Below are 16,097 nucleotides of genomic sequence, written 5' to 3'. Positions count from 1 at the left end.
CCGTTAATAAATCTGTCACTCACCAAGACATTGAATCTACCACCTTTAACCACTCACATCTTGCTTTGCCTCACATTTATAATATTTTAACTCTAATAAAGGCATGGAAATATAGAAAAAGTATCACATTATAAATATACACACCGATTGCAGGCTGGCTTCTTTTTCCGGCTGCAAGCTGACTACTTTTTCTTCTGCTTAGAATTAATTTGGAATTGTTGGTCTCTATCAGTTGATGATTAATGGCCTTTGGTGTGATTCACCTGGACACAAGAGTGGAATTCTTGTCCTTGGTGATTTCCACGCTCATTATTATCATGATTGGAACCTTGTCTCAGACAAAGGAAATTAGGACTTTTGCTTGATTTGGATTATTTAACAATGGGACAAGTGTCAAAAGGTTTTGAAATTCAGTTTCACTCTCGGTCTAAACTTTGACCACATTCTCTGATAGAGAAACTGGATATCACGGTATCTCAAGGGGACACAGTTTATACCCAGATTCTTGGATCTTTGGTCAGTTTACTTGAAGAACTGGTCATATTTCTGAGTTGTCTACTGGTCCCAAAGTTGAAAACATAGATGCTTATGATCACTGAGTGATAATAAGAAAATCTCAAACTTCACAATCCCTTCCCAGTCAATTAAAGTCCGAGACCTTTGGTGGTTAACGAGTCTCCATCAGTAAACACTGTAAGGAGACACTTTCTAGCCATCTATAGTTAGTTAGCTGGAGGACTACCAGCCCAATTTCAGTGTTTTTAGGGTTGCTAGGTAAAATATGAGATGCCCAGTCAAAACTGAATTTCAGGTGGATAATAATTTTCCAGTATAACTATGTCCCATGCAATATTTGATATGTACTTATACTAAAAATTACTCGTTTTTATCTAAAATCTGTATATATGTACTATATAGATATAGTATAAAGGAGATCTATGTATTTTTTAAAGATTTTATTTATTTATTTGTCAGAGAGAGAGCACAAGCAGGGGGAACGGCAGACAGAGGGAGAAGCAAGCTCCCCGCTGAGCAAAGAGTCCAATGCAGGACTTGATCCCAGGACCCTGGGATTATGACCTGAGCCGAAGGCAGATTCTTAACCAACTGAGGCACCCAGGAGTTCCAAGAAGAACTATATTTTTATTTGCTAAATCTGGCATCCTTAGGGAAGAGCAAATGTATGCTCAAGAGTAGCTCAGAAGGTCAAAAAATTTAAAGACGGGGTTTCATGTACAGATATTATTCTTAGGAGAACAACCATCCAGACTTTCCCAGTACTAGGAACCCTAAAGACAAATGTAATCATTGTGGGTTGAGAGTGTGGCCATTTCATGCATGGCTCACCAGAGCGGTCAGAAAGTCTAGCTAGCTAGTCTCATTTTTAATCTTTCAGCTTGGTGGGGGGGGGCGGTCCTTGACCATTTTTGTGTTGTGGTCCTTTGGGTCGGACTGCCTTCTCAGAATGGGTTTAAATAGATAAAAATAAGCTAAACGGGGTTACAAAAGACACCAGTAATATTAAAATGCACTCATTAAAGCCTTTTAAAAAAACCCAAACTGGGCTTCTCTTTTAAGCATTAATTAATAAGTGTTGGTATTTTGAAGGTGTGCTGAGCAGAAACCTTATTTCAAGATGTCTGAAACAAATGAATTGTGAAGTGGAAAAACATGACTCCTGCTCTGTCCAAGTCACAGTTGCGGCTGGTAGGATTGCAGTGTGTTCACCGTTCATAGTAAAAAAAAAAAAAAAAAAAGTATAAATTTTAGTTAGAGGTGATTGACCACAAACCACTCCTCCCCCTGCCCCAGCCTAGGTCATGGACACCCCTTAGTTCTGCCGCTAATCTCTCCAGGCTCCGTGGACCTGGGTTTAAGCCCTGTTGTGAATGAGGCTCTGAAGTGTAGTGCTTCTGATCCTGTCACAGAAATAAGGCCAACATCTTGAATCCCCCTTGCCTGATTGCCCCATAGACACTCTTAACATTTTTAGCAATCCTTGTTTCTTTTAGAAGAATATCCAGGATCCCTAACAATTAGAACCACAGTTCATTCTTTTCCAGCAGGACATCACTGCATGGCCCAGCATTGGCAGTGACCATGCACAAGTGCATGGGGACTGGAACGGCAGTACCCCTGGGTAGACAACCCAATACCCCCGACTCGGAAGCGATGGTACAGTTTCTTCTTACATGGAACCAAAGGAGGAAAAGATAGCTCAGACACACACACAACCCTCTGTCTTCAGAGCCTGCCACATTGCACTTCTCAGAATTGTGAAGCTGGATTTTTACAGCAAATATACTTTCAGTAGCACCCAGCTTTATCTGACTGTGATTTCCTCCTCATTCTTACCAGGAAGAAAGAAAGCTACTCATCTACAGAGTAGTTATCCCCAGAACACTCCCCTTTGTAAATCCTCCAACAGCCCTCACTGCTGACAGGACCAGTCCTGCCCACCTCTGCAAAGCTAAAGACTTGATTAAGCCCGGGCTCTCCACTCCCTCTTTATCTTTGTTCCCTTCCGGATGTAGCCTGGGTGCACACTTGCCTTTTTCCTGTGTACTCAGTGCCCTCCGAGCTCCTAGTCTTGTATACACCATTCCTTCCTAAAGATTCTCATTCCCCCTTCTCCGTTAACTCCCATCTGTACTTTAAAAGTCAGGTTGAATATTACCTCTTCGGTACTTAAAAACAAACAAACAAACAAACAAAACCTACAAGCTTTTCTTCAGAAACATCACAAAGGTTAAGAGTACAGAGTTCTCCTTCTGTTAATAGTAACTGTGTGACTTTCGACAACTTACTTAACCCCTCTGTGCCTCAGTTTCTCACCTGCAGAATAGTGACAGTAAGAATTCCTACACATGATAGGGTGGTGTGAGGTTATAATACATAAAGCACCACAATGCTCTGCCTCCTCCCGCTAATTATTATATAAGAGCTATTGTCATTTTGTGCTTGCAAGAACCAAAACATACAATATATGACTTACCAAAAAGAATTATGTTTAACAATGATAACAGCAGAGGGTTAATATTTTGGTTATAGAAAGTTCTTGCAAGTTAATAAAAAACCATTGCCCCTAAAACAGCAACTTTTATAAACATACACCTCAAAAAATGAAAAACCTGTAAACTCTGAAGACATTTTGACAGTGTTTGTTCGTTCATTTGCACACCAAGAAATTACTGAGCACCTGTTATGTGCTAGGCCCTGCACTGGGTGTTGGAGATCCAGCAGTGAATAAGACGAGCTTGGTCCTTGCTTTTGTGTAGTTTATAGTAGAGCAGGGAAGGGAGGTATTAAATAAATCATTAGATGAATTTTTAAAGATATTTGTGGGAAGAATTAGGGAGACATTCAAGAATGGATGAGAAAATAGAACATGGGGTGTGTAATACATCCTAGTCTGGGATCTCAGGAAGGCATTAAAGTGGAGACATAAAGAATACAGAGCACTAGACAGGTTAAGGAGGCGGGCTAGGAGTGAGATGAGTGTTCTGGGCAGAGGGATGCATGGCGTTTGCAAAGGCCCCAGGCGTCACAGAGCTTTTACCTCCGGGAAGTAGGGAAGGACACTGAGTAGGAGGAGTAGAGCAGGGTCCGGCAGGAGCTTGGAGCAAAGCTGCACCATGCAGGGCCATCAGCCCCATCCTGAGGGAACGAGAAGCATCTCAGGGTTTCAATCAAGGAAGAGAGGGTCAGACTTGCTTTTAAAGTCATCATTTCTGGGACACCTGGGGGCTCAGTCGTTAAGCGTCTGCCTTCGGCTCAGGTCATGATCGCAGGGTCCTGGGATCGAGCCCCGCATCGGGCTCCCTGCTCCGCGGGAAGCCTGCTTCTCCCTCTCCCACGCCCCCTGCTTGTGTTCCCTCTCTCGCTGTGTCTCCCTCCGTCCAATAAATAAATAGCAGCTTAAAAAAATAAAGTCATCATTTCTGACACAACATGCAGAATGAAGTAGAAGGACGCAAGCATAGATGCTGGAAGTCTGGTTAGCTGATGCTTTCAGCAATCCAAGATGTAAGTCCCGATGCCGGGACAAGGACAACATCGGCGGACTGAGAGGAGCCAGGGGCTCTGAGTTACCTGTTCCAGATAGTCAACGACACCTCTAACAGGTGGGGGGGGTAGGTGAGGTCTCAAAAATGGCTCCTGCCCTCCTGGCATGAAAATGAGGTGGATGGGATGGGGGTGAGGGGTTAAAGGGAACATACTGATGCAGAGGACACTGGATCTTCCGCTGGAATTTAAAAATCATTCATATGTTGTCAGACCCCATGCTCTTTGAACATTTTGATATTTTATGTGTGTGGAGCTCACTCTGGCACACAGTCTCAATACAGAAAGAGGGCCCGGGCCCTCCAGGGGTGAGGTCTGAGGGAGAGCTCTGTGGGATGCAGAGGGCAGGTCTAAGATAAGACCTGGGGCCTGGGCTGATGTTCACAAGAGAGAGCTGGGCAGGAGGGCCGCCTTTAATGTTGAAGGCTGCAAACAGAATTTGAAACATGTAAGTGGGTGAGATTCTCCCAGACATGGAGTATGGGAGAAGCAGGCCCAGTCTGAGCCTTGGGCAGCGTAGGCGCCTGGCAGAGTAGGAGACCCGGGAACCACGGGTCCAAGGAACACAGCTTTTTACTGGTCAGGTCAACAAAGATTTTTAAAGACATGTCAATGGTTCATACTGACAAGCACGCAGAGGTGAATGGCTTCATATACGGCTTTTGAGAGAGTCATTTGCCGTAGCTTTTTCTGGTGCCAGTTGACAATATGCTCAAAGTTTAAAGCAATTTATTTATACTGCTTGACCCAGTGACTTTACGTCTAAGAATTAATAAGAAATGTGCATTGAGATTATGTACAAGAATGCCTTCTACATTAGTTACGATATTGAAACATTCAAATCAAACTGCATCGCCAATACAGTAGAAATGATTTTAAATTTATAAAATATTTATAAGCTGAAATACTGTGCAGTCTTTAAAAACCATGGCAAAGTGCTAAACGTGTTCAATTAAAAACAGGTATTTGATAAAGCTGGACATAGTGTATTTGCTCTGTGTTTCCCTCTCTAGGTGAGATTAAACTGAATGCCTCTAAAATGTTAATAGCAGTTATCTCTTTAAAGGAAAACAAAATTAGGAAGGTTTTTCAACCACACTTTCCATTTTTGTGGAGTTAATCTGAAAATTCAATTTCCCTAGTACAGACCTTTCCCAAACATTCCAGATTTTACTGTAAATGAGAAGTACTTATTGTGCCCTACTGAGAAACTTTCCACACACTGCTGTGGCCAAACCGTATGAAATAATTTACTTTCAGAGATGTTTAGACAGTACAACTCCAAGAACCTAGTGTTCAGTAAGTGTTCAGGGTTATTTTTTCATGTCAGCTTAAGGCTTCTTTTAATTGAGTGGGTTAGAAGAGTTTGCATTTCACTCAAGAGGCATGCTGATAAAGCAGGTTTCCTGCCCAATGCCTTTGCTCAGGCAGGTCCCTTTACACCAAATTCCTTTTCTGTGCCCTGTGTCTGGCAACCTCCCTTTTCATCCCCCAAGGCCCAGCTCAAACATTACCTCCTTGAGCTTCCTGGGAGAGTTCCTCTTGCTTCTTCCCTCTGCCTTTTGCAAGTTGTTCCCACCTCAAGATAACATTTAAGAGTTGCTATAGTGATGTGTTTGCGACCCCTGTTTCTCCTTAAACCAGGCTCAGTGTTAATTCATCTTTTAACCCTAAAGCCAACACAAGTCCTGCCACATGTAGGGACTTCGTGTCTGAGGGAAGAACCGGACAGACAAAGATGCCATGCAAGTGAACTCCCAGCTGTCTGGATTTAGTAACTGATGAAGCTCGTTTAAAGGTATGAGAACTGACGTCGTAGGTCGGAGGGGAGGCCAGTCCAAAGCTAGGCACCTCAGAAAGGAGATGGGTAGAAATACACCACTGACTTGAATCACCGAACTAGAAATGAAGGTTTAGACTTTCCATTTTGAGTCATAGGTCAAAGAACATCCCTACAGGATCTGGCCTTGAAGAGAAAATGGGTTTTATATTTCTCACACTGATGCAATTGACAAGCATGAGAGGCATCAATATATTCGATTTAGCCTAACAAAATTACTTCCTATGGTTTCACGTTCCATGAGGTTTCAAGCACACTGGCCATCATATATAGAAGGCTCTAAGATCCCTTTCAGCAATAGCTTTCCGTTTGTTTCCTTAGAACGGGAGTCTCTGACATTTTGTGTCTCAGGAATCCATGAGCAAGGAAGGAATAGAAGTATTCAAATTGAGTTTTCACTTCATCCTTTTCAGTGTTCATATGTTGCGTATATTTTAAAATGTACATAATATATTATTACAGGACAAAACGTATATGTATCATGCCTTTAGGTCCCAAAATGTCCGTGTGTGTGTGTGTGTGTGTGTGTGTGTGGAGGGGGGGCTGTACATTTTTCAATCCTTTGCTTTAGACCAGTGCTTATTAAACCTTGATGTGCAGACAGATTCCCTGTGGCTCCTGTTAAAATACAGATTCTGATTCGAAGTTCTGGGCTGAGGTCTGAGAATTTGCCTTTCTAGCAAGCTCCACAGCAATGAAGTAGCTGCAGTTGGGGTTGCAATCAGCATTGTGCAACCACAGTTCCTCATCTGAATGACAAAACACAGAACACAGCAAATGATTTCGGGGACTTTGTTCTCTCCCGTGGATGGCCGTCACCAGCTGTGGGGGCCAGGAAGGCTGATTTCTCTTACACAACTCTGTTGCGAAAGGAGCTTTACCTATGGGAGAAAGTTCAAGGTCACTAGCTGGCTTCATTTAAAAAAAGAGAACGTTAAAGAGCATCGTAGGCCAGTCCTGTAGTCAGCAATTCTCTTCCTCTGTTGGCTTAAATCTGGAAACCCCCTTTATGAGAAGCATGGCTAGAAACCAACATTTTGACAGCTCCTATCATCAAAGATCCCATGGTGCTAACGGTAAGTCGAAGAAAACTAAGTCAGAAGTTTCTGACTAGAAAGAGCTACCTCTGTACACCCTCACCCTGATGGGACCCTGGTGTTGAGAGTCAGTGGGTTACCAATGTTCTTTGTCCAAAGGAAGAGGAGAAAAATACATAGAGTGCTCAATGAATATTTGTGAGTTAAAACACACACACTCGTTATTGACAAACAAAATGATTCTCCTAATTCACACAGTGTAGCTGGCCATTCACGTTAGTGTGTCCCGGGACAACTTCAAAAAGACTGCTTCGGTCTAATTTGAACCACAAGCTTTAGCTCAATTTCTGAGCCACCTTGTACTCTGCAATAGCAGTTGCGAACCCATTTTCAAATATCTGCATCTTCTATCCTGTGTGGCTGGTGTCAGGGAAAAGCGACATGTGATTAAGACGATGCTTCCTCTGAATCTAGGCCCACATCCCACAAACATAATGCAGCCCAAAAGGACTCAGAGTCGAACACCCCAATGCCCGGGAGCATGTGTTCGGGATTAACAAGGATCGTGGAGAGGATGAAAGAGGAAGTTCTAAGGGACGACGACGTTGACCCCTTGACATGAGTTGGCCCCTGAATTATACCTAGTAGGCCAATTCTTAATGTTTTATCTTGGATATCTGTCTTCAGCCCTATTTTCCAGGAAAGATCCCATTTTCAGAGAATGGAGCTGGGAACGGGACCCTGGTTGCCAAGCCCGGGCAATGTACCCCTGTGTTCCCTGTGTGCCAACTCTTGTATCCTTGTGATCACTGGTGAATAACCCTCACGGAACGAGAAAGGCCAAATTGCTGTCTTTGGGTTGTGGGGAGGGACAAAACATTCAGCTAAGGAGAATGCTTTGCATCACACGGCCAAGCTTGGGATACCTTGAAGCTGCCCCTCTCCCTTCTTACCACCATCACCTTAGGTTGGAGGCACATACTTTCTTTCTTTGGTGATCGAAGCAGGCTCATAACCAGGTCCCTGTCTCCAGTGGCCATCCCTCTAAAGCATTCCCCAGGGTGCAGCCTTGGTGATCTCCGGAAAGCGCTCCCCCACTGCCCAGCTCAGGAACCCAGGTTATCTACAAACCAAGGCCTGAGCTCCTGACCTTCTGCACATGGTGTGTGCGCCCTCCAGGAGCTGCGCCACCTACCTTTGCCTTGTCACCAGCCGCTCCTCAGCCTGCACAAGCCACGCTGAATGACTCATAGTTGCCCTAATGCGTTGGTCCTCTATTGATTGATTCAGTGCTCCCAAACCTCCCAGGTCAACTGCTAGAAAGCTCTCTCCCTCTCTCCACCTGTTTTCTCTTACCTACCTTTGAGACACTGCTCATTCTAGAAGGTGCTTCCCCTGTTCCCCTGATTTCCCTACGTGCTCCCCGGTCAGCCCCTGTGCTTCTGTCTCTCAGAATTTTTACCTCAGTGGTGGAACTGTTTGCTTCCTTATGTATATCTCATTGCAATAACACTTATCAAATTACCAACAACCATTAGCTGAGAACATACATGTGACCAGCACTATGTTGGCAGTTCTTACTCCTTAACTCCAAATGGCGGAGTAACTGGTAGAACTCCGGTGAAAATGAGGGGCTCAGACAAGTAGGAAGTTCGCCTAAGACCACACAACCCATCAGTAGTGGTGACAGTATTTAGATCCTGGTTGGTCTGACTCAAAATCCAGCTCATTGTGCATCACACTTCATTGCCCCTCATTGGAATATAAGCTGTCATACCTTATAGTGAGGGTGCTAATGCCAAAGTTTCAGCAGGGGCTTAATGTTGATGAATGAATGAATGAATGAATGAACGAATTATGGAAGAAAGGCAGCTTAGAGTCTGGCCATGCTAGAAAAAGCAGCCATGGGTCTCAAAGTGAATGCTCCTATGTACTGGTGTATTGATGAACTGAGTGGAGAAAAGGTTACTTTGCCTTGGTCCCCTGCAACACAACCCCCGCGTACTGGCGGAAGATGCAGGAGGGATCCCGCCCACGAAGTCGGCCTCCCTGGAGGTGTACGGTGCTGCCATGCAGCACCCCACCCAGAGGGTGCTCCTCCTCCTGTGTCCTTTCTGTGAGAGGCTCCACGGCCCCCCAAGCCTCGTGCCAGTCTGCCTCCCCTCCCCTCTTCCTTTATAGCCACAACCCATGGTCTTCAGTTCTGCCTCCAGAACAGTCCTCGTTTCCATCCCCAGCTCCTCTGCCCTTTCAAGGCTTCACCCTGCTCACTGCGTCCCTGGCTGCCTTTTGGCCCCTCTTCACTCTGGCTCCCTCTTAAGAGTCAATCTCCCTTTCAAAAAATGAGAACATGTCTATGTCAGTTCCCTGTGTCAGCCCTCAAATTGTTTTTCATTTCTTACGTGATAAAGTCTTAAGCTTTTTACCCTATGTCCGAGTTTTCCAAGTGAGAACACCTGGCTACCATTTTGGTGACACCCTTGGATGTTCTCTCCATCGTCCATGCTTCAGTGATGATGAACTGCTCTCACTTCTCTGCATGCCGCGTGCTGCCCCACACCTTTCTAGCTGCCTTTGCCTTCCTAGTGTCTCGGCTGCCTGAGAAGCCCATCCTAGTGTGAGATTCCCTTAGCTGAACCCCTGTGGTTCAGCCGGCTAACTCCTCCCACTGAGGGTTCACTTAAGGCCCTGCCTCTCCTTCACCACTGTAACGCATACTAGCAGTACCCTCACTCCAGCATCATGACTTTCTCTTAATGCGTCCAACTCCCCTTCCGGATGGTGAGTTCTTTGAGAGCAGGGATTGGGCCATGTTCATCTTTGTACGCACCAGTAACACAGTCCTGGGTATATAGTAGGTGCTCAAAAAAAAAAAAAAAAGTTTTGATGACTTATACTCATCACTCTATAAATGAGTCAACAAATGAATCAATAAATGGATTAATAATTGACCTATAAGTTAAAGAATGAATAAAGGTCAAAGACATGACCCAAAACACGTGAGCAGTTTCAACCCATTTATCAGTACATGTGATGTTCTCTGAATTCCTTCTTTGAAGTGACTTATGGTTACACATTGTTCCACCTCTGTGGGAAGTGAGTTTCCACCGTGCTACAATTCTCTGGGTTAAGAAACACTTCCTTTTGTCTGTCCTGACTCAGATGCTCCCGGAAGCTGGCCTGACCATTTCAGCTTCCTCCGCTGATGACCCTTACACTGTGATTCACGGGTGACCTTAAAGAGAACATGGATGTTCAGATATGGCTTTTCTCTCCGAGGATGGCTTCCTTTTTAGGGAATGATTAATCATACCTATAGCTCCTCAAGGGATTAGAGGTTTCCACTAAAGAAGTGTAATTGCTTTCACAAGTGCTTTGGTTCCTCCCTTATTTACCCTGCCTACCCCATACACACATGCACACACATGCACACCACATACACACACATTCACACATACACACACACATACACAACATTAGCCTGGATGCTGCAGAATCCTATTTGTCTTCATTAACTTAAAGATATTAACAATATTTGTTAAGAGGCCCAAGGACTTAACTTGAAGACCATGGTAAGGTCAGAACGAAAGGAGGGAAGGCTCATGGACCAATAGGGTGGGCAGCTATTTCTTCTCATCTCCTCCAGTTCTTCTCTTTATCCATCAAACCATCACATTTGATCTCTAGGATTTATTTATTAAAGCCAAAGGGGCTAAGTTATTATTTTGGGCAGACCATTACCCTCTTCTCGGTCATGAGAAATGGGACCTAGTTTCTAATGCTATTCCTATTACCGTTTTAAATAAACTATGGAGCTTTGTGCAGTGGCAGTATCATAGCCCATGAGGTTTATCCGAGGCGTGATTATTGCTAATTAAATAAACTATGGAAAGGATGATTGAGGAAAACTGTAAAACTCACACATAGCCTAGGATTAAAAATGATGACATGGTTTTTAAACTCCAGCGGTGACAACCCCTCCATCCCGGCCACTATTTCCTGGAAGCTGTTACTACTCCCCAGTGATGCCTAATGACCAGCATATCATTCATTCACTCACTCACTCACTCACTCACTCACTCACTCACTCACTCACTCACTTATTCAGCAAACATTTAACACTATTATAAGAAAATGTGGTCTCACGTCTGCTCTTGGTCCTCAAATTATACCATCTGATAGAGGAGATGACATATACGTGAATTGTTATAACACCAAGCAGAATAGAATCCTTTATGGCTACACATTATCTTGTGGACACTTACAGACTTCTATCACAAAACGCATGTTATTTGCTGGCTCATGTATTTCTCCTGTCCCACTGTAAGCCGCGTAAAGACAGGGACTTTGTCTTATTCTAATACTCTCTGCTGTCTTTATCTAACTCAGTGTCTTCCCAGCTGACATGAATGAATGTAAAATATAGAAACATACAGAAACTTCCAGGAAAGGATTGATTCTTTCCAACTGAAAGAACCAGAGAAGTCTTCATGCATTTTCTGTAGGAAGAGGAAATAAAAGAAAGGGAATTGCCTGTGAGGGGAATTGCCCAGGCAAAAGTATGATGTGAGGTAAAGTACTTTCCTGAGTACGTTCATTTGATTGGATTATAGGTTATATCAATAATTCTCAACTGTGGCTGCATCTAAGAAACATCTGGGGAAATTTTTTAAATGCCCCGGTACCTTGGCTTCCGCACATGTCAATTGAATCAGAATCTCTCATTAGGAGGAGGGAAAGGAGGGACATATTATTTGGAGCTTGAGGTTTGGTACTTTTTCAAAATTCCCTATTTGCTTCTAGTGTGTATTGATGGTTAAGAATCACTGTGGGCCCTCAAGAAAGTTAGTATGAACACAGATTGAAAGCTGTACTGGCAGTAGATTTTAAAAGGCCACGGAGATCAAACTGAATCATTTCAACAGGTAAAAAGAAGCCAGGCTCATGTAGCAAGACAGGTGGAGATGGGGAGAGTAGCTATAGAGACATTATTCGGGATGCTGTTAAATTCACTCAGCAGTGCATGAACTCAAGGGCATCACCACCTTGGCTTACCAACAGGGTAAATCCACACAACTATTAGATGTGGGATGGTGGCAGGGGACCTGGAGCTGATAGGTCTCTGGGGTTTGGTCCCTGGATGAAGAGGAAGACTTAGATGAAAAGCAGAGAGTATTGAAGGCAACATTGTGAGGTTGGCTCTCATCATGTTTGCATTGAGATGCTCATCTCTAGGAAATAAATTTGGGGCTCATGATGAAGACTCGAAAAGTTAACCACATGGGTCAAAGAGATCTATATAAAAGAAAAATACCAAGAGCCGAAGGCATCTGAGGGTAGAACCTTGGAGACTGACTACATTGAGGAGAAGGAGAGAGGACTTTGCAGCAAAGCAGCTGGAGAAAGGGCAGACAGATGGTTGGACAGCAATGTAAGTTCAGCAGAGTGGACAACTAAGGAAATAAGATTTCAGGAAAGAGGATATGAATTAGAGGTCAAGGTTTTGAGGGCTGACAGGAGACACTGATGCTCCCAGAGGTTAAGTCCTAGAAAAGAGGGGGACACCTGTTTCCCAAAGACAGGAGGGAAAGAGGAAAGGTCATACCCACTGCACATGTATTTATTGAGCACCTACTCTTTTCCAGACTATTCCATACACGGGGGATACCGGTGTACAAGTGAAATGCTTATTTTCATAAAGCTTCTGTTCCAGTTGAGGGGACGGGAAAGAGAGATAGGAAAAGCTATAGAAAAATGTTAAGCCGTAGAGGATGAAGCTTGATGAACTGTGCTCTTAGTCCAGGGAATGATGCTATGGTCATTTGGGGGCAAGATGAGCAGGGCTGAAGGAGGTGCAAGGATCTGGGCTGGATCCCTAGAGGCCAGGAGAGGAGACAAGAGATGAAGAAAGGAGTTCAACCGGCCACAGGGCCCATGAGGCCCTCACACAGGACCTGGTCTCTCGGCTGCACCTGCTGTGACTTTGCAGATCCTGCGCAGCCTGGGAGCCCTGGCTGAGTATGGAAGAAGGGAGGTGCCCAGAACCGGGGACTGGCAAGGCCTCCGCGGTAAAAGGTTACTGGGCCTTGGGATTACAAATACCACGTTAGAAACATAAACATCTGAAAACCACAGAATGTAAATTCTCAAGGTCACAGCACACTCATCAGCTCGTGGGATCCATATGGTAATTGAGCACATTAAGAAGCCTACTAACTCTGCTATTGAGTTTTAGAAGGGCTATAATTTAGTATTGCCAGCTATCAATTAGGCCTGTTTTCCTCATCTGTAAAATGAGAGGGTTGGACGAAATGGCCTCCAAGCTCTCTTCAGCATGGGCAGCGGTGAACATCAGAGCGCACGCGAAATTCTGAAACTTCACTTCTTTAACGTGCACATTGAATGTGTAGCTGTTGGTGCTCAACAACGCGGATGCAGGGCTAACACAGCTCTGGGCTAACTATGCCCTTGGTCTTATGGACCGTCCTGGTTTTAAGAATAAATTTCCCTGTGAAAATTCACAACCTAAATTCTGGTGGGAGAGATCTCAGGTGTCATGGGTAATTGGTAAGTTATTGATAGGACATTGGAACAGACTGACTAGAGAATTATTAGAGATGAATAGGTCCCAATATTTGCAAGCTGGGGAAATTGCCTTGTTAATATTGGAAAAAGGGGAGACACCGGTTAAAAGATATCAAGAAAGAAAGGAAGGAAGGAAGGAAGGGAGGGAGGAAGAAGGGAAGGAAGGAAGAGAAGGTGGGAGAAAGGAAGGAAGGAAAGCAAAGGAGCTTTTCAAGTATTAGAATAAGTAGCTAGGGATATTAAATAAAGTTATACACATGTAAGTCGTCTCTCAGAGATAAGATGAATTTATAGCAATATATGTAGGATCTTCCTCACTGTCAAAAGTTGTAAGAGTTATTCAGGCCTTAAGTAGGTTCTAAAAGCCCAAGGTAAATTGGGTCAATCTATAAGGATAACTGGGCTCCTAGCTAGCTACTGTCATTTAATATTTTAAACATCTTATTACTTTTCACATGCAATGCAGTTTGTGAATAATATGATACATGATATTGAAAGAAATACACCTAAGGATGTGTGCTTGTTCACACAGCTGCATTTGTCATATACCGTGTCCTTGAGATCAAGGTCTTTAAGGCTCAAAACTCAGCACTAATTCTGCAAGTTACTTATTTGTAAATTTAATCTGAATTAATAGCTAATTGCTATTTTTAGAAGCATGCTTGATGCATTATTAACAGTTTGATACCCAAAGTTTTTGTTTATGCAAGTAAATTGGAATTTCAGTCTTTACAGTATAGGGTACAAGTATTACTCACTCTTTTTCCTAACAAAGTTAATGCTGTATTTTATTTGCAATCTCACAGAGTTGTGCTCATGCATATTTAAGCACTAGAAATTTCAAAAGTGGAAGTTTTCTTCAAATCAGTAAGACACATTCTAGTAGAAATGAAATAGAAGAGAGAGCGTAGGGAAAAAAAATATGCCTGAGGTCAAGATGAATCATTTTGGTCGGACCTTCCAGAAATTCCTTGGTCTTTTGAGGTTTGGGCGTTTTATCTTTCCCTTCCTTCTGTACCACCCTGGGAGACCAGCGGGAAGCACTTTGGGGGTCTTACCTCGAGTCCGGGTGCCAGGGCCCTGCTCAACAGAAGGTCCCGGAGATCCAGGGTGGTGATGACTGGACCTGGCTCTGCAGGAAAGAATCCTGGGGCTCCAGGAGGGTGTGTGCAGTCCAAACCTTAGGCTCTGTGCTCACGTGATAGCTGAGAGAATGGGTGGGAACCTGTCCTCTACCCCAGGAGGCAGAAGCTGGGCGTTCGAGCTGTCCTCACCCACTTCCGCGGTGAACGAACAGCAGAGCCCTTGGGCCACAAAGACTCCCAGCACAGGACTTTGGTTTTTATGGGTAAATGACAGCCCCTTTGCCAAAAACGGTATCTGTATCTGATTTTTTTTTAAAAGCTATTTGGCAACAGAAACTGCCAAGCAGAACTACCATGTGGAAGTCAGTACGGCATTCTCTCATTCTTCACAGGTCCTGCGGGGCACTAGAAATTCTTTCTCTCTCTTGAATCCTCTCCAAAGGCTCTAGAACCTTGGAAAATTATCTGATCAAGAATCACATTTTAGGGGACGCCTGGGTGGCTCAGTTGGTGAAGCATCTGCCTTCAGCTCAGGTCATGATCTCAGGGTCCTGGGATTGAGCCCCATGTTGGTTTCCCTGCTAAGCGGGGAGTCTACTTCTCCCTCTGCCCCCCCCAACTTGTGCTCTCTCTCTCTCTCAAATAAATAAATAGAATCTAAAACAACAACAATAACAACAACAACAACAACAACAACAAAGAATCACATTTTAGTAGCTCTCAAAGCTGTCATGGGCCTCACACTGTCATGGGCCCGATCCTGGTGCTAGGTCACAAGTTTTGTGGCTTGTTTTTTAAAACACCAGGATAGGAAGCAGCCCCTGTGGTGGATAATTATAATAAACAAATGGGAACACACTAGAAATTTCCGACATTGGATGGACCTCATGCACCTTCGTTTTCCATGACCTCCACATGCATTTCCACAGATGTTTCTTCTCTGCCAATCTGCTCCCATAACGACCTCTGGACAGGATGTGGACTATCTGTATGGAATAGCAATGACCAGGCCTGCTGCCAGGGTGTGGATGATTACACACTGAAAGCGGTATAGCACGGGCTCACTGCTTTCTGACTAGAAAAATACCGAAACGGTGCTCAGCTCAGTCCTCAGGGATTTTCCTTATAGGACCGTCCTTAAGAATGACAGTTCAGGGAAGGAACTACTAAGCAATGTCAACAGTTTAGGGACAGTAGGAATGGTTCATCTGTGTTAAACCCGTCCTCTCTCTTCTCTCTCTCTCTCTGTATACACACATACACAGACACACACACACACACACACACACACGCTCTGGTCCAATTTACAGATTTTTGTTATCTTCCCTTGATTTTGACAAAATTCGATGAATCACCACATATTCGTTGCATATTATTCCACGCTCAGCTTCGTCTTGAGCATTTTGGTGATAGGGAAGCAGCATGATATAGTGGAAAGGAATAGGGTTGGAGCCAGACAGACTTGGGTTCAAATCTCAGGTCTTC

At 44.0% G+C, this 16,097-nt stretch overlaps 1 protein-coding gene and 1 pseudogene across 5 annotated transcripts in view; one reads left to right on the top strand and one right to left on the bottom strand.

Moving 5' to 3' along the window:
• The window catches only part of KCNJ15 (potassium inwardly rectifying channel subfamily J member 15), a 77,676-nt gene that overhangs the window by 15,027 nt on the left and 46,552 nt on the right, over window positions 1–16,097 (bottom strand). The window contains exon 1 of one of the 5 annotated variants that reach the window (XM_027586729.2): window positions 14,586–14,605. The exons of the other annotated variants lie outside the window; for them this stretch is intronic. The gene's annotated coding sequence lies outside the window, so the exon portion shown is untranslated. Of the gene's footprint in view, window positions 1–14,585; window positions 14,606–16,097 lie in introns of those variants that run through there. 5 annotated transcript variants of the gene reach the window in all.
• LOC113918985 lies at window positions 10,756–10,904 on the top strand (annotated as a pseudogene).

The sequence above is a fragment of the Zalophus californianus genome, chromosome 1 (genome assembly GCF_009762305.2).
Source record: "Zalophus californianus isolate mZalCal1 chromosome 1, mZalCal1.pri.v2, whole genome shotgun sequence".
Taxonomy (NCBI): domain Eukaryota; kingdom Metazoa; phylum Chordata; class Mammalia; order Carnivora; family Otariidae; genus Zalophus; species Zalophus californianus.
The sequence above is the reverse complement of the archived record's forward strand: the minus strand, read 5'-3'. Positions and strand labels throughout refer to the sequence as shown.